We start from the raw sequence: 26,993 nt of genomic DNA, 5'->3' as shown, positions 1-26,993 counted from the left end.
AAATGGAGCACCTTTGGACTTGAACCGATACCCATATGGGAGGCCAAATCTGCAGGCTGGGGCTTTAACCTGCTGTGCCATGGAGGCAGACCCTGGATATTCAGCTGAGGTATGTTTTAGAATCAAGTCTCTTTAGCTGTGTTTAATCTGTTAGCTCATCTGTTGAATCGGTATTTTATTATTAATTTTTTTGGTTCTTGAATTTCCATTTGACATATTTTTTGATCATTATTATCTGGATCATTCTGTGGCCTGTTTTTTATGTCTGTTTATTTTATTTTACTTTTTAAAGATTTATTTATTTATTTATTTGAAAGTCAGAGTTACACAGAGAGAGGAAAGGCAGAGAGAGAGAGATCGGTCTTCCATCCGATGGTAATGGCCAGAGCTGCGCTGATCCGAAGCCAGGAGCCAGGGACTTCTTCTGGGTCTCCCATGCGGGCACAGGGGCCCAAGGACTTGAGCCATCTTCTACTGCTTTCCCAGGCCATAGCAGAGAGCTGGATTGGAAGTGGAACAGCTGGGTCTCAAACCGGTGCCCATATGGGATGCTTCAGGCCAGGGCATTAACCTGCTGCACCACAGCACTGGTCCCATATGTCTGTTTTATTTTTCCTTTAATTCCTGTTATGTCTGGTATTTTTTTTGTTGAATGTTGGACATTTTGCATGAAAATTGTAGAGAATGTATATCATACTATCTTTCTCTGTATGACAGTAAGCAGTTAGAGTTGGGCAAAGAAATGCAATCTAATCAGTGTATGACTGAAAGGAGGCTGAGTTTTAGAACTGTAAGGTTCTAGGGTCATCTCTGTCAGTCAGCTTGCAGGCTGGATAATCTTGGTCAAATTACAAAATATTTCTGCTCATCAATTTCCTCATTGAAATGCAGGGTAAATAATAGTGCCTCCTCACATGCTTGTTAAGAAGATTAGACAAATCTATTATCTACCTATCTCTTCTATCTATCTATCATCTATCTACCTATTAGAATAGTAGTTGACATATAGTAAGTGGTCCATGTGTGTCTGCTTGGCGGCTGTTAATTGTTGCTCTGATCAGACAAAACTTAAGGGCCAAATCTTCTCCCTCCATGCCTGCAATTAATAAATATTAATTGGAGTGACTATTGTTGGAACTTAGTATGTGGAGAAAGAGACCTTATTAAAGTATAAAATCAGGAAGGTAGGTGGAGTTATAAAATAAAGGTTCTTGCTATATTAATGACAAATGGCATCAAAGAGATAATGCAGTCATCTCAATGCTGGTTCATTGCTGTCCCAGATAATTTTCTATATGTAATTCAGTCAGCTCCTATTCTGCTGCATGGAATTTCAGGGTAAAAGTAAAAGTCTTTCCACTGTGAAGGGAGTTGTAAGGATTCATCAATTTCTTTCTTTTTTTTTTTTTTTTTTGACAGGCAGAGTGGACAGTGAGAGAGACAGAGAGAAAGGTCTTCCTTTGCCGTTGGTTCACCCTCCAATGGCCGCCGAGCTGCGGCCGGCGCACCGCGCTGATCCGATGGCAGGAGCCAGGAGCCAGGTGCTTTTCCTGGTCTCCCATGGGGTGCAGGGCCCAAGCACCTAGACCATCCTCCACTGCACTCCCTGGCCACAGCAGAGAGCTGGCCTGGAAGAGGGGCAACCGGGACTGAATCCGGCGCCCCGACCGGGACTGAATCCGGCGCCCCGACCGGGACTAGAACCCGGTGTGCCGGCGCTGCTAGGCGGAGGATTAGCCTAGTGAGCCGCGGCGCCGGCCTAGGATTCATCAATTTCTTACCTGCTATCTCTGGTGTGGGAGTGAGGGTGGTTAGAGGAAGTAAGACTCAGGAAGAGGGAGTCAACAGCCTCTAAAATTCTCTCCATCAGTCTCTCAGGCTTCATCTTTATTTCCTGCTGGAGTGGTGCATTCATACTGTAGGCTTCAGGAAAGAGGGTCAATCAAACCAAGAATTAGACACAATTTCATTAGAGAAGTTCCCAGATGATGTTCCTTCTTCACTCTTACAAGAATCTTCCTAGTAGGATCATTTCAGCTTGATCAGATTCAAGGTACATGATTATGGCACAGACACTGTACATGAAGCAATTTGTGTTTTGACTGGTGATAAATTGATAATCACCTCCTCAGCTAAGCCAGTCCACAGAGAGGCAGTTAATATTGTGAAACTTCAATAAAGTCGGCTGTCAATGCGATAGATATTGCAGGTGAACTCCTTGATCTCTCATTGTAATCCTTTGAATCTCTGTTATCCATCACTCTATAATACATTTGTTTAGCAGGGAAATAGGCTTCTAAAATCTCACCATCAAAGTAAGCCTCAACAATAACATTTCTAAATCTGACACCCAAGTCTCAACAACCCTGTCAGAACACGATTTAGCTATCAAATTTAGTAAGGTGATGTAAATTTGCAGAAGGATGGAGAGAGATTGCAAAGTGCTCCCCTTTGTGTTCTTGGACAATAAAGAAGTTTTAGAAGCATATCCTTCCCACCCCCTGATCAAGCAGGCATCCGAGCAGCAGGTTTTCCAATGAAGCTTCTCCTTTCCTGGCAAGTGCAGACTTTCAAAAGTTTATGGGATTTTCCTATTGCTAAGTCATACGTGGTACGAAGAGGATTCAGAATTAGAATACAGAAGGTACAGCTTTTATTTTCGTGAGTAGAAATGAAACTCTTAAGGTGCAAATAATATCGACAGACATTTTTTATTTGGGAAAAATGATTTAATTTTTTAAAAAGCTGTCCCACACTTGGTTTCATTGTCAAATGAGTTATCACCTTAGTGATTCTTCCTGGAGAATTATATTCCACGAAGGCCAAAACTCAAGAGAAAAACCAGTTATGAGTCCATTTCTAGGGTGTTACTCTTTATGAAGAAGACATTTGCTCTTCCCCTGCTATATTTTGAATTTATATGAACATTCTAATGAATGATCTTATTGTGTGTGGTTCAATCTCCCGAGGAAAGAATTTTCTTCTATTTAATCTGAGGAAATAGGATCAGCTCTGCCAAAGTATTATGGAGCCTAAGGAAACACTTCCTGTATTTAAATTAAGCAGCTTTCAAATTGCTTAAAGCGATTTTTACTAATTAGAATTCCAGTGGAGAAAGCTTGGGAAGGTTTCAGACTGTATCTGAATCCACTTCTCTTCTACTCCTGGTGGGAATTTTGAAGGGATTTTGCATAGTTTCCCTAGGCGGTCAATTACAGACCTTCTCTTCCCAGTAATTTTTGCATTCATTATTCTCAAATATCAAAATGCATAAAGGAAAATACATTCTTGAAGCTATGGTCCAAGATACAGTAGTTCAACCAAAGGTTTTTTAAAGTTTAGGAAAAAAAATCAGTTTCATTCAGCTTTATTCAGAGTTGTCTTGGGAAATGTATGGAAGGAAAACCTTCGGGGGGAAGCTGACAGCTCTTGGTGACAGCAAGTCTGTTGAGGACAGGGATGTACAATCCATTTCTTCCTTTTCTCAGAGCCTTATCCTCAGTATTTATATAAAATATATGTTCAGTAGACATATAATTAAATTTTACTGAGGTTATTGTCTTATAAAATAGTTCCAGAGCATTCTGATAATTCAGGAAAAAAAAAAAAAAAGGATTGCTATTAGAGGTGTTTCAAGGAATCATTAGGCCACCTTGTAATCAGTTTCTCAAATCAACAAGATTTTCCTGGGGAAAGTAGAATGCTGCTAGTTAACAGGATGTTTGCTTTGACTTTCAACCTTATCCTAAGTAAATTTAATAAAAGGACTAGGAACCAGGGAAAGTAAAGATAATATTAAATTTTTCTTTTTTTTTTAACATCTGGTACATTAGTATCTAACATGGTAATTAAAGCTAATGTTTACAGGTTTATTGTAGGTGTTGTATAATATTTTTAATCCTGGTAATAAGCAGCAAGTTGAAATGTTCAAAAAAGGAATAGTAATAATAGCCAACGTTAACTGCATACTTTAGTGAATCATATTCCTTTTTTTCTCCAGATTCAAGAGTTTATTTGATCCTTTCAAACAATTATAAATTTGGCATTATGATGAATCCTTCATATATGAAGAAGCCAAGGCTCACACATTTTTTTCTTTTACTTTTGTTTTTAAATATCTATTTTATTTATTTGAAAGGCAGAGTTGTAGACAAGGGGAGAGCGAGAGAGGTCTTCCATCCAGGAGCCTGGAATTCAGTCCTGGTTTCCTAGGTGAGTGGCAGGGTCCCAGGCACTTGGACCATCTTTCACTGCATTTTCAGGTGCATTAACAGGGGGCTGGATAGGAAGTAGAGCAGCTGGGACTCAAACTGTCTCCCATGTGGGATACCAGCTTTGCAAGTGGCGACTTAATCCTCCCGAAATGCTGGCCCCTCAAAATTTTCTTTATAAAATGATTTTGTTTCTGAGAGAGAGAGAGAGAGAGAGAGAGGGAGAGAGAGAGAAACACCTGTCATGATCAGGCTGAGTTTGGCCCTGTCTGGAGCCAGGAGCAAAAAACACAATCCAGTTCTTCCAAAAGGATGGCAGGAACCCAAGTACTTGAGCCATCACCTGCTGCTTCCCAGGCATTAGTAAGAGCTGGATCAGAGGGGCAGCCATGACTGAAACCAGCACTTTCATATGGGATGAGGGCATGGTAAGTGGTGGCAACTCTGGCTCAAATTCTCATTTTTTGAAAACATCTTATACTGTAATTATTTCAGGTATCAGTTATTAGTACCATCAAGTTAGGCTAATTGAGTTTGGGTGCGTTATTTCTAGTGAGCTCTGTAATGCATATGGAAAGATTAATGTAACATGAAAGTAATCCCTTTGAAAAATTACACCTTATTATACCTTAGGAACTCTGTGGGTTTAAAAACTGTATTATCAAAAAAATCTTAAAATATAAATAAATTATAATTCTCTAGTGATTTAGGAAACTCATGCCTTTGATAATAATCCTATTTACTTGAGATGAAAATAATCCCTTGTTCAATACTAATTGGTGGGATCACGAAAAATCTATTCAAGGATCAAAACTTACAGTGGAGATCCAAACAGAAATGGTCAAGTAGTTGGGAAGAGTCTTTGGTAGGCAGAAGATAACTGATGAATATTTAAGTTCCAGCAATCAATTACATTGTAGGATGATTATAGTTAACAGTATTATACAAAATATTTGAAAATTGCTAGAACAGAACATTCTGAATGTTCTTACCATAAGGAAATTGTAAATATTATGAAGTGATGAATATATAAAATACCATGATTTGCTTATTTTACCATGTAAACAAGCATCAAAAATATCACACTGTCCCCATAGATATGTACAATTATGTGTCAATTAAAAACGAAATTAAAAAAAAATCTATCAAATGAATAAAACTAAAAAAATTCCTGAGAGTTTTTTTTTTTTGACAGGCAGAGTTAGACAGTGAGAGAGAAACAGAGAGGAAGGTCTTCCTTTTTTGTTGGTTCACCCCTAAAATGGCCACTACGGCCGGTGCGCTGCGCCCATCCAAATCAAGAAGCCAGGTGCTTCCTCCTGGTCTCCCATGCGGGTGCAGGGCCCAACCAGGACTAGAACTCGGGGTGCCGGCACCGCAGGCGGAGGATTAGGCTAGTGAGCTGCGGCGCCAGCCTGAGAGTTTTTAATGAGAAGATTTTTGATTCTAGAGCCACAAAACATAACAAATCAAACAATTTCTTTATGAAGGAAACTATGGCTTAGAAGACACTTGGAACTCACATGTGGTGAAGTAAGTGTCATAGATCTAGCTTAGATTCTGCTCCCAACTCGTGTCTGTGGACAAATTATTTCCTTCCTGTGGGCCTCAGTTTCCTCTCTGTGAAAGATGGCATGATGGCATAGTGGGTAAAGCCAGTTCAAGTCCTGGCTGCTCCACTTCCAACCCAACTCCTGCTAATGTGCCTGGGAAAGCAGTGCAAGATGGTCCAAGTCTTTGGGCCACTGTACCCACATGGGTGACCTGGAAGAAACTCCTGGCTCCTGGCTTCGGCCTGGCCCAGTCCTGGCTTTTGCAGCCATTTGGGGAGTGAACCAGTGAACCAGTGGGTGGAAGATCTCTCTCTCTCTCTCTCTCTCTCTCTCTCTCTCTCTCCCCTGTCTCTGTCTGTCTCTGTTAACTGCCTTTCAAATAAATAAATCCAAGGGGAAAAAGAAGGAAGAGGTTGTCAGTGGCTTTCAAATGGTGATTTTCTTTTCTTTTCTTTTCTTTTTCTTTCTTTCTTTTTTTTTTTTTTATCAAACTAAGTCTTAGGAAGGATTCAAATATACACAACAAGTACAAGTAGATCCTCCAGCATTGAATCTGGGGAGAGAGTGGGCACCTCTGCCTGCTTTGCCACCCACTCTGTCCTTATGGCACAATATTTGAAAATGACAGGACGTAATGATCTTTTAGGTCCCTCTGCAGCTGTTCCATTGAGGACAGTGTTCATCAGTGTTCCGAGGCACTGTGTGCAGACCTGCGGAGGACAGCAGAGAACTTATTTTGAGAAGTACTTTGAGTGCCATCTTCTCTCCCACAAAGCTGTGTGGCCCCTGCAATCTCTAGCCTGGTTGATTACACCACAATCTCTGTTGTCTTCCTCTTCTAAAACCTGTGAGTCATCCCAGACATCTCCTTCAAGGTCTATATCCAACAGGGCACCTACTTTTGACTTCTCAATATTTCTTCAACTAACCATTTCCTTTCCAATCCCATTTCTACCACCTGAATTCAGGTCCTTCCCTTTCTCTTGGGTAATCACGACAAAATCCTGCTCAGTCCTTTGATCTTCAATTCTATTCTTCCTCCCCACCGTCAATCCTTTCCCCAATGTCTCTGATCTCCTTGGCAGGACAGACAAGCCTCTCTTGGCTTTACCCACCTGTCCAGCCTCTACTCCCGTCACTCACTGTCCTGTGTTGTGTCCTCTGGCAATAGCAAGCTGCCTGCAGCTCTTTGGATAGAACATGCAGGTTTACATTTTCACGCCTTGAGTCAAAGTGATTCTCTTCCTGCAATGTCCTCTCTCCCTCTGTTTTCTTTTTTGTAAGCCTACAGCATCCGGTATTCCCACACGGTCTCCCATCCAAGTGACTAACCAGGCCTGACCCTGCTTAGCTTCCGAGATCAGACAAGATTGGGTGCGTTCAGGGTGGTATGGCCATAAACAATCTCCTTCTTTTCTAGAATGAATTTTTAATCTTTCCTTAGGACTCAGGGCAGATGTCATCCAAATAGAAAGCCTTCAATGACCTCCTGTTTCCAGTGTGTCTCTTAGGACTCTGTATACTGCTATCACATTATAGAAAAACTATGTAGATGCTATCTATTTCTTCCACTAGATCACAACTCCCTGAAGACCAAGTCTTCTTTCTTTTTGTACCTGTTCCCCCTGCTTGGCACCCAAAGTGGCCTGTCATGGAAGATTTTCTCTTGTCTTGACATGTCAGCTTGCTGATTCAGCGAAAAGATCCATGTGGTCTCTGTGGCGGGTGAAGGACAATACTTTGAAAATGCGAAAATGCTTTTTCTACCCAAAATGATATTTCTATACTCTAGTATTCACCACAAATTCATTTCAAGATTTAAAGGACTATTTCTTTTTCCTCTTAATAAGCAACCACATTTAAGAAAAGTCATTGTAAAAATTAAAAGAAAGAACAAGAAAGGAAGGAGAGAGGATGGGAATGTGGGCAGGAGGGAGGGTAGGGTGGGAAGTATCATTATGCTTCTAAGTCTGTATATAGGAAATACATGAAATTTGTTCACCTTATATAAATAAAAAGTTATATAAATCAAAACACACAAAATAAGGATACTTAATACATTTACTAAAGTAAACCTTTTGGTGTTTTCCAGTAAACTTCCAATTGTTCCTTTGTTCTAATGATAGCCTCAGGGAGGGTGAATGCATCTGTGTCCCCAGCCCAGGCACACTGGGGAATCTCTGTTAAGAGAGCACTTTTCTTCCCTCCATAATTCTCCCTCTCCATGCTCCACAGCAAGGCTGTCACTAGCCTGTAGGGCATCTCCATGTGAATGGAGAAGGCAGCTCCCTCTGGAGGAATGCAGCCCCAAAGACAAGGCTGCACAACAGGACTGTGCCTCTGGGTTGGGAAAAAGGCCATTGTCCTCTAGGCAGATGACCCCAGAGCAGGTGCAGGTAGAGTGGAGCCCTGTTGCTGGGCACCTTTTTGAAGTGCAGACTCACACTGTCCATGGAAAACACAGAGCCACACACTTCCTCTTTTTTTTTTTTTTTTTTTAAAGCGCTTTTATTTAATGAATGCAGTTTTCATAGGTACAACTTTAGGAATATAGTGGTTTTTTCTCCCATACTTGCCCTCCCACCCTGATTCCCGTCCCACCTCCTACTCCCTCTCCCATCCCCTTCTTCATTATGGTTCATTTTTAGTTTATATACAGAGGACCAACTCTATGCTAAGTACAGATTTCAATAGTTTACCCCCCCACAACATATAAAGTACAATTTGAGAACAAGTTTTGCAATTAATTCTCATAGCACAACTCATTAAGAACAGAGGTCCTACATGGGGAGAAGTGCACAGTGACTTTAACAATTAACTTTAACAATTAACACTCTTATTTATGCCATCAATGATCACCCGAGGTTCTTGCCATGGGCTGTCAAGGCTATGGAAGCCTTTTGTGACCACAAACTCCATCAGTATTTGGACAGGGCCATAAGCAAAGTGGAAGTTCTTTCCTCCCTTTAGAGAAAAGTACATCCTTCTTTGATGGCCCCTTCTTTCCATTGGGGTCTCACAGAGATCCTCCATGTAGGGTATTTTTTTTGCCACAGAGTCTTGGCTTTCCATGCCTGCAATGATCTCACAAGCCTTTCAGCCAGACCAGGAAGCCTGAAGGGTTGATTCTGAGGTCAGAGTGTTATTTAGAGCGAGTGTCATTCTAGGAGTCTCCTGGACACACTTCCTCTTTGCCTGCCAGTGGTCTTCGATGGCTGCCACCTCTGCAGCCATGACCTCTGGCAGGGGCTCTCTGGGTCAGCCCTGCCAGCACTCTGATGGGACCACATAGGGGCATTCTGTGGTGCTTCTGAGCTCTGACCCAGAGAAATCTTTTTTTTGCCACTTTGTGTAGCTCATTTTGTTAAGGGACAAAGCTGAATGTGACACCGCATGAGCCAAACAAAATGGTGAGCGCCTGCTAGTCCGTGTGGAGCCTCTTCATTTGGACACAGCCTGTGGTAAGCACTGTACAGGGGCAGTGGGCAGTTACTTACTGGTCCTCATACATAAAAGGAATGCAGTATTTTTGTTGGTTATACACATGCACGCACAAACACACACACACACACACACACAGCTATTTTCAAAACTTCAGCTCCTAAAATTGGGGAAATGACCATTACAAAGCGGCACACCTGTACCTCTGGGCCGCATTCTGATCACCGCCTTGCAGGAAGAGCGTGCCCCAAACGTGCTAATGCACACACCGACAAACTCCTTTCGATTAACAGAAGGGATGGAGTTACAGGAACAACTGTGCTCAGGATGAAACAACTGCAGAGTTCCACCAGGGGCTGCTGTTGAACTTCTAAAAGCGATCAGATTTTGGAGGAGAAGGGGGGGGTAGTGGCGGAGGGGGAGGGAGGAGTGGGGATGGGAGAAGAGGAATAGAGAAGAAAAAAAAAAAAAAAAAAAAACCTTGGAAGAAAACCTGACATTTCTGTCTGAGGTGAAGCATGCTTTGCCGTGCCACACATGGAATGCTTCCGAAGTGTCAGTAATAAATACTTCTATCAGAAATCTTCATATTCTCTATCTCTACTTATCATACCCCAAGGAGAGTCCTACAAAGACATCGCTGTCAGGGTCTAATTTGGGATCTGAAAACTCTGGTGGTTGTCAGGCATCTTTTCCCATGTGTGATATTTATCTTCTCTCACAAACAAACTGAGTGCAGGGTTTTTAATTAATTTCCAAGTGTCTCCCATGGTAATTTTCCCTCTAATATATTAATACGATGATTTAAACCTTCATTCCGCGGCAGACTTTTGGTTGAAAATCACTGAAGGCTTAGATGGTGTTTAGTGTTATCAATAAGCTACACGTTCGTTGGTTTGCTGGGAATCAATAAAGTTGCCCTTTCCTCATTTTTATTTTTAGAGCATCAGTGGGATTTTATCTCTTTTAAGTATATTAAGGAAATCATGGGTGAGCTGATTTTAGTTATTTTTCTCCTTTTGATTGGAGGCAGGACTTAGGCTGGTTCTCTTTTGCTCTTGGAAAATTACTTTAAGAAAAGTTCTTGATGATAGGGGAGAGAATTTTTTCTGTAAGTTTTCTCCTTTAGAAAAACTTGATTTTATTTTTTAAATTAAGGTTCAAGACCATTGAAAAGGTACATCCCTGAAGCACCCAAATCAATTGTGGGATAGAAATGAATTCATTTTTTTTTCACTGCCCAACATCCTTTTCAATAGTAAATATACAATAAAAAAGCACAATACAAATTACAGGGACAAGATGGAGCTGTATGTTTCTAAATAGCATATTTTAAAAACAAATGAGTGGATTTTAATCAGCTGGATTTACCATTCCATAATGCACATGGACTCGAAAAGTCACCTGCACAACAGAAGCACAATTTCATCTGCTAGCTTAAAAAATCAATGAATTCAAGAAAAAGAAAACAAATAAAAACAAAGTGATGTCTTTCATAATAAGAGTTTTATTTGTTTATTTTTGGCAATACTTAGATCTTGATTTAATATTATTATATTCTCAGCTAAAAGGTTGTCTCAAATTTCATAAAGATTTTTTTCTGAATTCACCTTTAGGATATTTGATTACTAGGGTCATAGGGCTGTCCTTGAAAAAAATATTTATTTTTCTTTGAAAAAAGACATTCAAATATCATTGGAAAATCATAGCAAGAAAAGGTAACTTCCTAGAATCTTATACGAGGCTTTTAGTTATTGACTAAGATTAAATTCTTGCAAATGTGTGAATCTGCCTTTTTTTTTTTTTTAAATAGAACTGGATATTATATGTGTCAGACTTTTCTGTATTTTTTTTTTCTTTCTCTCTCCAGCCCCTACCACCTTTCCTTCAAACATGTCCTTGAGCCATTAGGAAAATTTAACAACCAAATATCCATCCGGTGAGAAGAGAATTTTTGGAGTTCAGCTGCTCTGTGTTAATGGTTTGTATTTTTCCCCCTGTCTTGCATGTTGTATGTAAGCATCACAAGCATCAACCTTTTAAACACAGATTGATTCTGACAGCTTTTATTTTGTGTGATATACAAGAATTGGTATAGCAACGCTTCTTAATTGAAATAGTTCTCCTCTTTTGGTTTTTATTTTATTGTCCTTTACTTCTTGACATCTTGTACATTAAATCAGAGGCGGTTTTAGAGACATGAGATGACAGCTTTTTCAGAGGCCGATTCTGGGTGCTGATAGATCTGCGCTTCTCAAATCAGACAAGTTGCTCTCGCCAGCCTCGGAGAAGCTTCCTGCACGATGGGCACGTCACCTAGAAACACAACCAGAAACCGCAGGTTAATCACCGAGGAGCGGCTCGTGTCAATTCCCCACTGCCCTGCCTCCTACCTAAGACCACCAGAGCTAGGGACTATTTTTCCATTGCTATTTAATTTAACAGAACCTGGGCTCAACTTCAGTTTGAAATTATATTTCCTCTCCGCCAGGATGGAACGGCTACTCGTGTAATTTACTAGCGTGTTGTAAAGAAAAATCAAAGCGTCCTCATGGAATATTTTTCCCCGTTGTATCTCCCCGTTATGAGAGAACACATAAAGTGAATGTGATGCGACACAGGCATGCACAGAGAACCCATTTGTTACACTGAAACTCGCAGGAAAATGCTATTTGTGTTACTGTGATGTTTTGGAGTTAGAAGAGGGTTATTTGGGAAAAAAATGTATTCATATCAGTCAGAAGAAATAAAAATGAGACAGGATGCAAAACTATGATAGCACAGCAAGGCACAGTGCGGTGGACAAGCCCAATCCTCGTCAGAGGTAGAAAGCAAACATTTTATAATGGGACCGATAACAAGATGAGTATTCGAGATTTGTTTTTCAGTTCTCCCTAACTCTTTGGAACTTTACAATGTAAGATTCAGAAATTGGAGCCAATTACCATAATCTGTGGTGGTTGGTGGGAGCATGTTCTACATCAGACAGTTAAAAGGTTTTATTGCTATTAGGAGCATGTTAATGCCCTTGATAATGTCTCTACTTGCTTTGTAATGTCTCTTGTTGAAGTATAGAATTCTTTTATCTTCTTATTACATTATGCAAAAACTTGAATTGAAAAGATATTTGCAGGAACATTTAAAGTAGTGCATCAATCAGCTTCAAAGAAGAGAAAATGTTCTCGGAATAGCTTATAAAAGGATAACTGTCAGTTTTATTTTGGATGAACAAAGGCGGCAACGTAAAAAGCACTTGATTGTAAAAGCATACTGTGCAATTCAATAAATATGCCATATAAATATAAAAGAGAAGAAAGTTCATAATTATCTTATGACTTAAATGTAATTTAAGTCATACTTTTAAAATGCATCTAACAGTGAATACTCTTTTTCTGCTGGGTTGGGAGTCCTAGCCACTGAGCTCCCATTAGGTGATAACTTAACTCTCTCTCTCACTCTGATAACGTAAGGATTGCAATGGATTAGTCATGGTCCTCCAAAAGACAGAGAGAGAGGAGTGTGTACGGAAAGCATTAGCAAAAATTTTAACAACCACTTAATTGTGCAAGCTTTCCAAAATGATTTGTTCCTATCTGCATGATATTCAATTGTTTCTCATTCTGTCATTGCTGCTGTAAGACAATTTTGAATTTGAATGTAACTGTATTGTGACTTGAAATAGCATTGCCAAGTGTTTTATGTTTGTTAGGAAAATCCATTAGCAGTATAATTTCTGGACGGTCTAAGTTAAGGGTGCCTTGCTTTTTATAGAAGCGTTCTTATAATTTCTTTATAATTAGAAATATTTTTCTTATTTTAGAAAATTATTTTTAAACTGCAAATGATTACTACATAACCTTATTTTTCACATGTTTCCCAGGTAATAAACTTCCACCTGATTAACACTGCAGGGTTGAAGCTTTTTGAAGATTGAAAAATCTACAGCGTGAATGCTCTATTTAAAGAAACCATTCAGATCCTGCACATGGAAAACATAATGTAGATTTTCACAATAGGAACAAACCACATTTAGAACAGAGCTTTTCTATAACTATGTTGCTGCACGTGTTGATATGCATCTAGGCACGGACAGTTAGCTACCTGCACGTAGAGAGCACTCAATACATATTTGTTGATTAAGGTTAGACTGTGAAAAGATAAACAGACCAATCAGCAAAACTCTGACCTTTGCTTTATAAACTGTCAACTTTGTATTTTAAACAAAATAACATGAATTTTCTCTACCAGTAAGATCTTTGCAAGTTCCAAAAAATTTCATTTGAAGCCAAGTCACCTGTCTAATTCATTCTCCCACACCATTATGCTTGTAAAGTTATGTTAAGGCTGTAACATTTCCAGGAAATGATTTTCCTTTATTTAAAAACTGTAAATGTGGCACCTTGTAATAAGAAATCAATTATGACTTTATTTGTGACATCAATTTGCTGGTGATGTCTCGTGGCTCTTGTACATGATGTCTAACTCATTAAAAGCATTTCCTCCTCATTTCGGTGGGCTTCCTGCAGACTCTCTAGGAAGGTCCCCAGTCCACCGCTGCTCTCCCACGTACCCCCTTGTCTCATTGCTCCTTTCTCTGGCCTGCTTGGGAACACTCTCATTTTGAAAGTACAAGAAAATTATCTCGTATAAGAAATTTAATAACAACAGAACTTCTGAGACTTCAAAAACGTGGAATTCTTAAGTTATTGAACTATGGGAAAAGCTGTAATTTATAACCAGCAAGTTAGTATGTTGTACACATCTGTGTACTGTTTCAGAAAATAAAGGTTGTTACCATAGCAACTGCCACATAATATGGAACATACGTTATTTGTGAGATGCCAGGCTTCGTGTAAAAAAAAAAAAAACACAAAAACTCCCTCCCTATGGCTGTTCCCTGATGCTTCAAGGATTTCTACCTTTTCTTTACTATCATAAGGAATTCTCATCTTTAATGCACTTCATTTAAAATGTTTTTCTTATTTTCCCATATTTTTTGAGTACTTTAGTTATAATTGATAGGTTTGCATACTACTACTACTACTACTACTACTATTGATTTGGTGGCCACTCTAAAACATTTTCTCATTTAGTCTTAGTTTGTTACCTTTGAGATATAGCAACATGTATATGGTGGAGACAGCTTCAGTAATGGTGACTACAACAGGTAAATGAGCCTTGTAATATTTTATTTTGTTGGCGTTTTAAAGATTTTATAATTTTGTACTGTATGACCATTGTGATATTTAACCACTTTAAAAAAATAGAAGTCACTATGAAGTATATATCTGCCTTATAGGTATCTTTTTTCATTTGAAAATATATATGTCAAATGTAATTTCATTTGAAATCATTGTTTAGATGGTATTGATCATTTCAGGATGATAAAATTTAACTTCTTAAAATCAGATTTCAAGTCTTTCTTGGCAAGTGGTGATGCCAAAGAATAAGAAAGTTGACAAATAATTCTGAAGTTCCAATTTTAATAAATGTCTTTTTGTAGGCAGCATAATGAGTCAATAAAAAGATGAAGATAAAGATAGAAAGTAGGGCCTCTTCAAAAGGCTGGACAGGGATCAGAATGTCCAACTGGTTTAAAATAAGGCTGGAAACAGCTTGATACCTTAAAACAATGGCTTTTGACTCATGTTGGGTCTTCTCTGTGGCAGATTCCTGATATGTAGGTACCTGATATGATTGAATTTCTGGAGCGTTGTGGACTTTATAGTTTAGACTTAACACATTATTACAATCATGAATACATTTCATCAAGCCAGAGGTTTCCCAGTGAGTAGCATTTGAGATTTCCTTAGCACTGCATAATATGCTGGACACCAGCTCTTTAGAGACAACTAGCACTGTGTGTCCAGAATTTTTCATGAAAACATACTATGTTAATCCTAAAAAAAAAAAAAGCACTTCAGGCAAAAACAGTACAGTGAATAATACTCCTCTTTTCTTTCTTTCATTTTTAGTGATTTTATTTATTTATTTGAGAGATAGAGTTACAGAAAAGGAGAGAGAGAGAGAGGAGACAGAGAGAAAGGTCTTCCATCCATTGGTTCACTCCCCAAATGACCGCAATGGTCAGAGCTGAGCCGATCTGAAGCCAGGAGCCAGGAGTTTCTTCTGGGTCTCCCACACGGGTGCAGGGACCTAAGGACTTGAGTCATCCTCTACTGCTTTCCCAGGCTATAAGCAAAGAGCTGGATCAGAAGAGGAGCAGCAGGACATGAGCTGGTGCCCATATGGGATTGCTGGCACTGCAGGGCACGATGTCACAGTGCCAGCTCCTACCCCTCTTAAAAAAATAATAATTTAATCAATGAACATTTATGAAGCATCTATGATGTGTCACACACATCTTTGGGGAGATAGAGGAATGAGTGTGTCCTCAACTCCTCTCCAGTTAACAATAACCACAGCTAAAGTCATCAGAGCCAACATTTATTGAACATGTGTTTTGTGACAGGTGCTTCATGTGCACTTTTAAATATAATCATGCAATTGTGCTTTGAAGGTTTTTGTTGGAAAGAAACTGAGGCTTAAAGAGTTTGAGTAACTTGCCTATGGTTACACTAAAGTTGGGATTCTCATGCGCGTTACAGCTGCAATAACACATCTTGACTACTTGTCCTGTCCACACTCTACCATCCTCATTCATAGAGGCACCTTCATCTCTCACTGGGCTCAGCAGTAGTCACTTAATTGGCTTCCCTGCTGCCACTTTGCCCCTACAGTCCATCTCCTCACAGCTCCCAGAGTGGCCTTGTAAGAACATAGGTAAAATCACAGGCCTCCCCTGCTTGGACCCTCCCAGTGTCTTCCAATTACACTTCAAATGCAACCCAAGGCCTTCTCCATGGTTTACAAGGTCCTGCAGAGTCTGCCACTCCCATTCCCCCTTAAATGCCAGTTTCTGTTGCTGTCACGCTTTGCTTTAGGCCAGAGTCAACATGCTATCTCTGTAAAGGGCCAGGTAGCAAATATTTCAGGCTGTTCTGGCCATAGGATATCTGTCACAACTACTGAACTGTGCCATTCGAGCATGAAAGCAGCATAAATGAACAAATGAATGGGATTGTGTTCCAGTAACACTTCATTCATATCAATAAGAGCAGGCTGGACATGGCCTCCGGATCATGGTCTGCTCAACCTTGCTTTAGCCTTGCTCTTCCTGGTTCCCTCAGTCTACCAAGTTCTTCCTTCCTTGAGGTCCCTCACTCTATCTGCAGCCCTGCCTTGAGCTGTCTCTTCCGGGCTACTGAGCCCTCCCTGTGAATGAGAGACTTGCCTTGGCTGCCAGGTGTAAGTAGCTCCCCCTGCTCCGTATCCACACATGATGGCCCTCCTTACTGTCTTTGCAGCTCTCACCACAGGAGAGATCTCACTAATTTATTCCCTTACTGGTTTACTGGCTATGTCCCTGTCTGTGAGAGGGGGAATCTTTTGTGCCTTGCTCACTGTAGCAGTTTCAGCAGCTGCAGCAGACCCTGTGGCACAGCAGAAATGCACAGTAAATAGTCTCAGTTGAGTGGATACAGGTCTGTCTGAATCCAAAGCTTGGGCTTTGAGTGATTTCTCAATGTTTCTCTTCTGTAAAGACAAAGCCACACCAATGATAATTCTAGGATGTCACCACACTGAAGTCACAGAACAAAACTATACAAAGGCAAAGCCATACATCCAAGTGTTTCTGGTTGACCTAGAGTTTCCCCGTGAGCATGTGTCATGGACACACCTGTGCTGTCCACTGAGTACTGATTACTTTTGTGTTTTTGACCACTGCCTACGGTGCCACTGTACAGATCTCCACCGGGTGTCAGCACTTCCTTCAGTCTCATTGGTTGCTTCCACTGCATACCCTGGATATCTGTGACACCACATTTGGGTTTCACTGACAACCCTTGGCGATGATCATTGCTTCTGCTGCAGGCTACCGTGCCTCCGTTGAGAGCCAATCTATCCAAAGATCGTTGCCTCTCTAAAGCACAGAGACTGCTGCTGGGACCACCGTTGGCTCCTGTCAATGACAGAGTTAGGTAGATCAGTCTCTTGACAAGTTTTCTCTCAATGGTTCTGAATAAGAGAGGCTTCTGTCCCCAAATTGAAGAATTTTCATTTTTTACTTTCCACTGTCTCTCTTCCCAAATATAATAGTTCTTTCTTACATGATGCTTGCTATGTGTCTGTCACTTCTGGAAGAGCTTTACAAACATTACCTTGTGTAATTTTCACAACAGATTAGTGAGGCATGAGTTGTTATCTTCTCCATTGAGGCCAGACAGGTTAACGGACTCACTCAAGGCAACCAGTAGGTGACAGAATTGAGATTTGAACCAGGGAACTGGCTTTAGAATCCATGCTGTTACTCATCTGTCTAAAAGGACCCAAGCAGCCATCCATAGAGGCTAGAATGGGGATATATACAAGAGATTGATGCCACACAGTGCCCCAGTCTCTCTTCTCCTGTCATCCTGGGTCTTGTAATCCAGTCAGTGACAACAGTTGCACGCATCCCGGGTGCATACCATGGGTTTGCTAGATGTATGTCCTTATTCTGCCCTTTGGTTCAAGCAAGGACTGTTCTCTCCCTTCATTTCCCTGTAAGTTGGTGTGCTAGAGGCTTGAATAGTGCCTGTAACACAAATGAGGACTCATGAACTCTGGGGAAGGAAGGGAAATTTGAATTGGGGCTGAACTCTTCCTGAAAGGTGGGTATGATGCTGTCATTCAGAAACTTTGGAAATGACAAAACCAGACTGAAGGCCCAGTATAAAGCACGTATCATACAAGAAAGCAAACAGATATAAAAAATTCACTAATAGTCCTGCTGGGTAACAGTTTCCAGTCTGTGGCTGAAAGTCTATCTGACATCTGCTGTTCTGTGGCTGTTCTGTGGACTAACCTGCCATAGTTCTGATAGGGCAGGTCTCCATTTTTGTGGTTGTAATGTGAACTGACATTTACAATGTCCCTTATCCAAACCAGTTCCCCTTTCCTCATTCCTTATGACAAAGGGTTACTCTTCTATACTTGCTCCCACTCATGCCCCAGGAGGAGTGGAAGTGATTCCTGAGTATTGTTCCACTGGAATGATTCCAAGAAGTTCTAGAAACATGGCTCTAAAAGACCTCATCCATGCAGATGACAGTCTTCCCATTTGTCTGGAATGGCTTTATCCAGGATAAGCAGCCTTTGGGGTTTCTTCCTAGCTGTCAAGATCATGAAGGCAGTAAGCCTTAGCCCTGGAAGCCACCTGCCACGTATGGTCATCTCTAACAAATTTAGAGCCTCTCCACTTTTCACATACATTGAATTGAAGTTATTCATGTTTCATTGCCTGAACTCTCATGACTTCCTTCTAATTGGTACACTCATGATATTTTTCTGTGCCATCACAATGCTCCAATTAAAGAATGTTTTCCTGTGGGGAATAATTTCCTGTTTGAAATTAATGAGTTTCTTTTACCTAAACTACTCTTGAATGTTGTCATTTCTGTATGAAGGAACTATTTAAACTTATGTGACTCATGTCAGACACAAGTCTTAGTACCTTGGCAATTTTATATAAAACCATAAAGGGACAGCAATCCATTTGATGTGTTCCATGTATCCCCTTGCTCCAGCCATTCTCCCCGATTCAGTTCAAGTTCTTGGAGGTAAAAGGAGTAGGGTGTGATTCACAAGGCTAATGGAAGTGGATCCCACAGAAGAGCAGCATTTATTTTGAACTTTTTGAGGCATTGATAAGAAATGATCAGTCTGAAGAAACATTCACAAACCTTAAAATTTGTTTCCTATTTTCCCATGGTCAATCTAGGCACACAAATATTTTTTCAAATTTTAAAATTATATTTTTTAAAATCAAATGAAATCTTCAGTGATTGCTATAAATAAAAGAGATAAAAGTGGAGCTGTGAGTTTAAGGGGGTGATAGATCCTGGAGAGCTTTCTACCTGATGCCCCTTCCTTCCACCTTACAGCTCCCACCTCCCTGTAGGGCTCTAAGGAATCTGGTATGAAAAACCTTGCTCTACCCTCTACATGCATTTTTTTGTTTGTTTGTTTGTTTTTGGACAGGCAGAGTTAGACAGTGAGAGAGAAAGAGAGACAGAGAGAAAGGTCTTCCTTCCATTGGCTCACCCCCCACATGGCTGCCACGGGCCACAGCAGAGAGCTGGACTGGAAGAGAAGCAACCGGGACAGAATCTGGTGCCCCAACAGGGACTAGAACCTGGGGTGCTGGCGCCACAGGTGGATTAGCCTAGTGAGCCGCAGCGCTGGCCTCTATATGCATTTTGACATTTGCTCTATGATGTGTTGCTTATGTGAAAGAGTGTAAAGAAACATTTAATGAAGGATCTGTTTTTGATCTGTTTTGTATTAATAGTGAATTGTTCTAGAGTTCCCTGATTACCATTGGAAGTGGCATGGCTCCTTCTAGAGAGTACAAACAATACACAGTGCAGGGATTATCTGCAGTGCCCTTCTTGAGGGTCTTCTTTTTCCCCTGTCCTCCACTCCTCACCACAGCTACTCTTTTTTTTTTTTTTTAAGATTTATTTATTTTCGTCAGAGTTACAGACACACACACACACAGAGAAAGAGAGAGAGAGAGAGAGAGAGAGAGAGAAGTGTCTTCCATCCGCTGGTTCACTCTCCAATTGGCCACAACAGCCAGAGCTGCGCCGATCTGAAGCCAGGAGCCAGGAGCTTCTTCCAGGTCTCCCACGCGGGTGCAGGGGCCCGAGGACTTGGGCCATCTTCCACTGTTATCCCAGGCTATAGCAGAGAGCTGGATGGAAAGTGGAGCAGCCAGGACTCAAACCGGTGCTCATATGGGATGCTGGCACTGCAGGCAGTAGCTTTACTCACTACGTCACAGCCTCAGCCCCGCAGTCACTCTTATAATGTGTTATAAGTGCTATTCTTCCCTCCAAGGGGGGAATCATCATTCTTTTGCCTTTGGACTACTTGTTTCTCCATTTTCTGTGGTTAGGGTGGGAATGGGTATGGAATCACACAATGTATCTATCCTAGGACCATATGCAAGCGAAAAAAAACTATTTTTCATCTATTTCTAGACTCTTTGGAGAATCAGAATCATAAGCTATGAAGTTACCCAGATTTAAAGCAAAACGTTTTATATAAAAATAAAAATAAAAAAGCTAGGCTTCTATACAGTCATAGTCATTTCAACTGGCCAAAGACAGAAGAGGAAAAAGGGAATGGAAGGAAGGGGAGGACAGGGGGAGGAAGAGCAAGAGATGTGGAAGGTGGGTGCACCACGAGATGAAGATGGCTGCCTGGCTCACCACCCTCATCTGTTCCCAGATGCAGGAATCCCATGCAGTCCTCTCACTTGTAGGCAGCCCTGGCTTGCTGGGCAGCATCACAGCAACCCTGCCCTGAGGAGACCAGTAGAGCCAGCAGAAGCAACCCACAGCTCCTCCTCAACTTGGCAGAGGCTCTCCTTTGCCCCAAGGTTTCTTGGAAGGCTTCTTCAGGAAGAAGTGCTGCGCCTTTCTGCCCAAACCCTCTCTTAGCATTCAAAGAAAATCCCTGTGCTGTGGTGCTTTTAGTCTTTTTTGAGAAATGCTTTCTGTGAATCAAGAAGAAAGGCAAAAATCAGAAATACTTTGCTTTTCCCAGCGGTTTTAATTTTCTTCCTTTTTTTTTTTTTTTTTTTTTTTTTTTTGAGAAGCACATTTTTCCCCCTTAGGAATTCAGCCCCTGAAGGAGAAGTGATTTTCTGGTATGCGCTCCTCGACTTTAGTCATTTGTATGCCTCTTTCATGATTTTTGTTATACCTACGTTCCATTTGTGGTATTTTTCTCAAATCTTTGTGCAATGGAATAATTTAGCCTTATTCTAACTAATGAAGTTGGTGGAATCAAAAGATGGCATAGTTTAACAAATGAACAGATAGCCACTGAAATATTGGGAAATGAGGCAACATATCTCACTGGTGGTAAATGTTCTACCATTGTGGAAATATTGTTCTAGGAAATGACTTGTTCTGACTTATGACTTTGAACTTAGGGTCTGATGCAATTATCTATTATGAATCAAAGAGGAAAGAAAAGGGAAAGTTGTTGGCCCAAGAGATAGTTCCAGGCTATAATTTGCTAAAGCTTTGGAATTTTTTTCCAATGTCAATTACACTTATCCATATATATTTACCATATATTTGTTATATTTATATCCCAGTTTTGAGAGACAAAGTTATTCTAAATCTGCTGCCCAAAAGATGACTGTGTAATAGGACTTCATATAGGTAGTCTCCTCATTAGTTTCAGCAAGTATTTCAGCAGAATTTTCTTGAAGGTGGTGAGGTGGTCCTCTCATTGTCCTGCATTTGTTATTCCTTAAGTAGACAGAGTTGCTTAGAGTAAAAAAGAATCATGCTACTTAATAATACTCTTGATCACTGAGCATCTTTGTGCTTTCTTAGGGAAAGGCTGAAATGAAATAAAGTTATATTATTTCTTCATGGTTTTTTGTTTCCCAGAGAGTTTTCTTTTCAGATTCTGGGGTAAATAGAACAAAGGATGAGTTTTCATAATTCATTTTTTTTCTGAGAGTATCTTCTGGTGTCTCATTATTTGGATATAGCTGTGAAAAAAGGATCAGGAAAATAAAAAGGCGTAATTGTGTAATTTTTTGGTTTCTATGTCTTCTTGAATGCATTTTTTTCCCTGGGAAAGACTGAACGAAATAATTTTCTCCTTTTCCCCTCTTTTTCAATCCTCATTGATGCGATACAATGCGTGTTACATAATAATCACAGTGATCATGGTTTTGGGGAAGCTGGGCTGCATGTAAACATGCTGAACAATGTATTTCATGAGAATTTTGATTTTTCATGTTGGAAGCTAATAAAAGGATCCCTTTGCTTCTTAGGAAAGAAATTCTGAAAATGAAAGAACGAATGGACTCAGTCCATGGACACCTAGCGGACACCGTCTGGGAAGAATGACATGCCTTCAGCAGGAAGTAACTATAAGAAAAAGACATGTAATTAAGAAGAAAAACAATCGGAAACAGGAGCCATTAAAGAGACTGTGATATGAGGGAAACATTGTACAGGAGATGCGACCGAAGCTCTCAGATTTGAGAGCTGAGAGGGAATGAAACTAGTTAAAATTCTGCTGCTCGTTCGCTCCACGGGAGAAATAGCATTCCTGTGTGATGCCACTTGCCACTTCATTTTTAGAAACAATTAAAAGATGCAAATATTTATGAATCACTGTGTATGTTGTAATCTTGTTTTGAAAACAAACAGTGTCTTGTACTTTCGGTTCTCAGTGCTTGCTGCTGTTGCGATTGAGGGGTTAAAGCAAGCCCTTTAAAATGAGCTCACTATGCCACTGGTACCCAGACAAAGGACTGCAACTCCAAGAGTGTGTTCTGTTTGTCTGCAAGCTGTTGCCTATGCCAAATGAGCATTTCAAAAACCATTCAAATTAAGTTGAAAATTTGTAATTATATTTTCCCTTTTAATTGTAACTTATGCAAATGTTATATTCCAGCTGTACAAATAATTTTCGTTTCAGACTACAACACTCACATTAAAGCTAGCATGTAACACCCTGATACAAGATTCTTCTCAAGCTGTAGTTGCAAATTGAGAAGACTGGAGTTGGCTCTGTCCATTGTGCTTCTGTTGCGTTACCACGCAGTTATGTATAGACAGCCAAGTGGCAATACAGTGGGGAAACACCTTCATGGGAGACAATTTGTGAATAGAACACATAGAAAGAGAATGGCAAAGCAAACAAATAAAAACGGTGCAAAGTCTAAGAAGCCTGGCTGTTTGGTTAAGTAGATACTGTATCCTTGCTGTAATTGATGAATTTGGCTTCCAATGCATTAGTTACAGGAGGGATGCCTGTGACTCATTTGTTAATTGTCATGAATTTTAAATCACTGAGTGCAAGCAGAAATTGAGCATTCTCCATTTTCAATGAAAATTTCACTTGGAGAAATCATGTAAACACCACTAGAATTTTTAACCAAGAGAGAAGGAAGCACAGATTTTTTTTTTTAAAGTATGTACACACACATTCATTAAAGGAGTACACGTATCTGAGCAATAAAACAAAAAGGGAAAACCCATATAAATACAACATATTGTTCTGATTCTCGAAGAGTATTCTTTATGTAAATTTGGGAAGGCTTTTCCATTTGTGGTAGGGAAACACAGGAAACCTTGATTTACTTAAATCTAGCTGACTGCTGATCAGCTTTTGGTGTTTAACAGTGTTCTGGAAGCAATGGAACTGAAGCAAGAAATTAATGGTGTATCCTCAGGTAATTTCCAACCTTGTTGGTAAACAAGGCAAACTAATGGAATAAGAAAGATCAAATGAAATGACACATCAAGGTTTTTTTTAAAACTAGTAGAGTTTAACACTTCATGTCTCAGTTGGGCAAACTGAATTTTAGTGTGGCTTAGTGATTTCTTTTAATAAGATCATACATCTGATAGTGATAACATGTTTGAATCTTAGGAGGTATAACTTCTAGTACTTCCCCGCCTCATTAAGCCATCTGTCAATTGAAAGGTGCACAGCTAAAGATTATTTGCTAAATGTGGGTCCTTTTAATACTTGCCATGAAATAAACTTTGAGTCAGCTGGAAAATCATGTCAATGTTTTAAAACTTGCATAGGTTCTAGATAAAGACTGGGAGGGTTTGTGATCTCTAATTAGCTCTGATTAGTTAAAATTGATCCTTATACTGTGGAAACTCCAAGAAAATGATTCCATGGCCTTGAAAAGTGTGTGTAAATCCATATGATTCAGGTCAAAGAACAAATGATTAGAAGCCTATATTGATTCCTATAGTAAAAATGAAATGCGAGGAAAAGCCAAAAAATAATGGCCAGGTACAAACAACCCTGGCGGTGTGAGTCATTAGCCTGGGAATTCTCAAGGCATGAACCTTATGTATTATTGCTGTTGGCACTTTATGTAATTAGCTATGACCAAGCCATCTCGCTTTACTGGTGGGGAAGTTTGGGGCACACATATGGTGAAAAGGATGAATGATGCTGAGGTTGGTGTGTTGCCCCATGTGCAATGACTTCCTGCAGAGGAATATGTAGATGTTTATTTCTTTGTGAATTGATTCATTCATCATGCATTTTGGGAGAACTTACTATGTGCCAGGCTATATTATGTGTAACACTGCGATCATATGATCAGGAAAGAAAAAATAAGTCATCTACTTAATGAATTTTGTTGTTTTCCACATAGCTTACACGTAATGGAAGCAGAGATTCTTGACTTATGATTTCAGTTCTCATCCAGAAGGTCAGCTGTGCTGTCATGGCCAAAGTCAGCCACGGGCATGCTCTGTATCTCTGAGCATCCCTCATCTAGCTAGATTGAGTGTGGAGTCATGGATGCAGATGCTTTCCTCCTGTGTTACTCACCAGAGGGGCAAACAGACACCACTCAAGAGACAGAGCATCTTCTGTAGTAGAGTTGTGACGAATAGCATGGAGTTTGGTATTAGGTATACGTGGTCCATATCCTGATTCTGCTACTCACCACATGAGTGTCCTTATTACACATTTCACTTTCTCAGTAGTAAAATGAGTGCAAGCTGGGAAGGTTTCTGTGAGGATTAAACTTCAATAGATACAGACGCTCCTTCACTTACAGTGGAGCAGAGTCCTGATAAACCCATCAGAAGTTGAAAATACCTGAAGTCAAAAGTGCATTTAATACTCCTAACTTGCCGGATGTCCCAGCTGAGCAACACAGCACAATGCAGAACATCAGTTGTTTCCCCCTTGTGCTTGCATGGCTGGCCGGGGCCGCGGTTCACTGCCACTGCATCCCTAGACAGCATCACCCCACATATCACCAGCTTGGGGAAAGCTCAAAATTCAAGATTCCAAGTGCAGTTTCTACTGAATGCTTATTGCTTTAGCAACATCATAAAGTCAAAGCATCTTAAGTCAAACTGTGCTAAGTCCAGGATTGTCTGTAAGTGCTTGACATCTAGCAAGGCCTGACAAATGGCAGCTATTAGTAACATTTTGCTAACATTTGCTTTTTCTCAACACTCATTTCCGTTTGCAAGCCCTGCTCCTTGCCTTAGCCCTTGTGGGCCCATGGCATAGTTTGCTGTGCGAGTAGACACCTGGAGTTTGCACTGATCCTCTGGGCCTCCTAGCTCCATGTGCAGCTGATTGATTTTCGAATGATGGTAGTGGCAGAGACTACTGAGCTCACCTGTGGGTACTTTCCATTTTTTAAAGGTGCAGCCAGGAGGAAAGGCCACCCAGACTGAGTGCCTCCCCCAGCAGAGTGCTTTCTCAGATGTGAATTGGGCTAAGTGCCTTGGTCTTTTCTCTTGCTCACCTACCCAAACTTCACTTTCTATTTTCCTTTCCCTCCCTTCTCATGTCCCCATCTCCTCTTGAGATATTTAGAAATACACCCAAAGCCCATAGTTCCAGGGCATTGTCTTTATTAGCACTTGCAGTCTGTGTGGATAATAGATCGTCTCATGACCTCTTCAGTGCCCCAGGATATGCCACTGCCATTTATTTGTAGGGTCTCCCGTTTTGATGAAATGCAGATAAATTGAATACTCTGCCAAGAATCACTGTCCTGGGGAAATTGGGAAACAAGCACTTGCACAGTTAATTGTGTGTGCCTTTTTAATCACAGCCTAATAAACTGACTTATCTTTTTTATTCCATTAAGCTTATTCTTGGATAAGCCTCAGAATATTAACACTTTTGCCTCACATGTGGGCAGCTACTCACAGAGTGAAACTGAAGTGGGAGGAGCAATCACCAAAATTGAGTAGGGGAAGATTTGTTTCTAAGGATTTGTTTATTTGAAAAACAGAGTGACAGAGATAGGGAGGGAGGGGAGAGAGAGAGAGAAAGAGAGAGAGAGAAAGCTTCCATTCGCTGTTTCAGTCTCTAAATGGCCACAATAGCCAGGGTTAGGCCAGTCTGCATCCAGGAGACAGGAACTCCATCCTGGTCACCCATGTGGATGATAGGAGCCCAAGCACTTGGGCCAATTTCCGCTGCTTTCTCAGGCACATTAGCAGGGAGCTGAATCAGAAGCAGCCATTCAGGACTGAAGTTGGCACTTGGATATGGGGTGCAGGCATCACGAGTGGTAGATTAACGCACTGTGCCACAACTCTGGTCCTGTTTTTTATGTTTCAGAATGAAGATAAATTCTTTCCTTACGTCTTGGAATCATATCGGCTTTTGGAGTTAGAAAAGTCTGTGTACTGGTGGGCTAAGATTTCTCTATTTTATTGACTTTTTCTGGGAGAGAGGTCTCTAACTAGAGCTTCTCAGTATATATGGCATAAAAAATTCACTGTGTTGTCTATTAAAATGGTGATCCCAGACCCCACCATCCAGAGGTTGTCAGTGGATGAGTTGGGGCCTGGCACTCTGCATTTAGAGCCATCACGACTCACGTAGCCTGCTTTACTCTCCTCTTTGATTTGTACTGCTGTCCCTTGATCTGTTTTTCTAGTTTTAGCCAAGGAAAGCTGGTACAAGGGGAGGTGTGTGGCAAAGCAGCTGCAACTGTGTCAGAGCTGTTTATTTCGAGCTCATAGCACTGCCTAATACACAGTGGCATCAGCTTGTTGCTTAGGGAAACACCTATGATTTCATTAATTATTTAGGGATCCAAAGTAGCCACCATTAATGAATTTGAATGTATTACAATGATCCTAATCAGAGTAACAGATGCAAAATGACAATATGATACACACAATTTTCCCCCAGC

The 26,993-nt window shown here is 40.5% G+C and overlaps 1 protein-coding gene and 1 pseudogene across 5 annotated transcripts in view; one reads left to right on the top strand and one right to left on the bottom strand.

Annotated features, from left to right (window-relative positions):
- RWDD3 (RWD domain containing 3) overlaps window positions 1-22,445 on the top strand; it is an 85,404-nt gene extending 62,959 nt beyond the window's left edge. For 3 of the 5 annotated variants that reach the window (XR_011390142.1, XR_007923532.2, XR_007923535.2), the window contains 2 exons: window positions 11,076-11,186; window positions 22,113-22,445. The gene's annotated coding sequence lies outside the window, so the exon portion shown is untranslated. Of the gene's footprint in view, window positions 1-9,119; window positions 9,228-11,075; window positions 11,187-22,112 lie in introns of those variants that run through there. The other 2 variants (XR_007923533.2, XR_007923534.2) reach the window with 2 other exon arrangements.
- Window positions 7,047-7,166, bottom strand: LOC127493764 (5S ribosomal RNA; annotated as a pseudogene).
- Window positions 22,446-26,993: the final 4,548 nt, after the last annotated feature.

The sequence above is a fragment of the Oryctolagus cuniculus genome, chromosome 7 (assembly GCF_964237555.1).
Source record: "Oryctolagus cuniculus chromosome 7, mOryCun1.1, whole genome shotgun sequence".
NCBI lineage: Eukaryota > Metazoa > Chordata > Mammalia > Lagomorpha > Leporidae > Oryctolagus > Oryctolagus cuniculus.
This window is presented reverse-complemented; position numbering and strand designations above follow the sequence as displayed.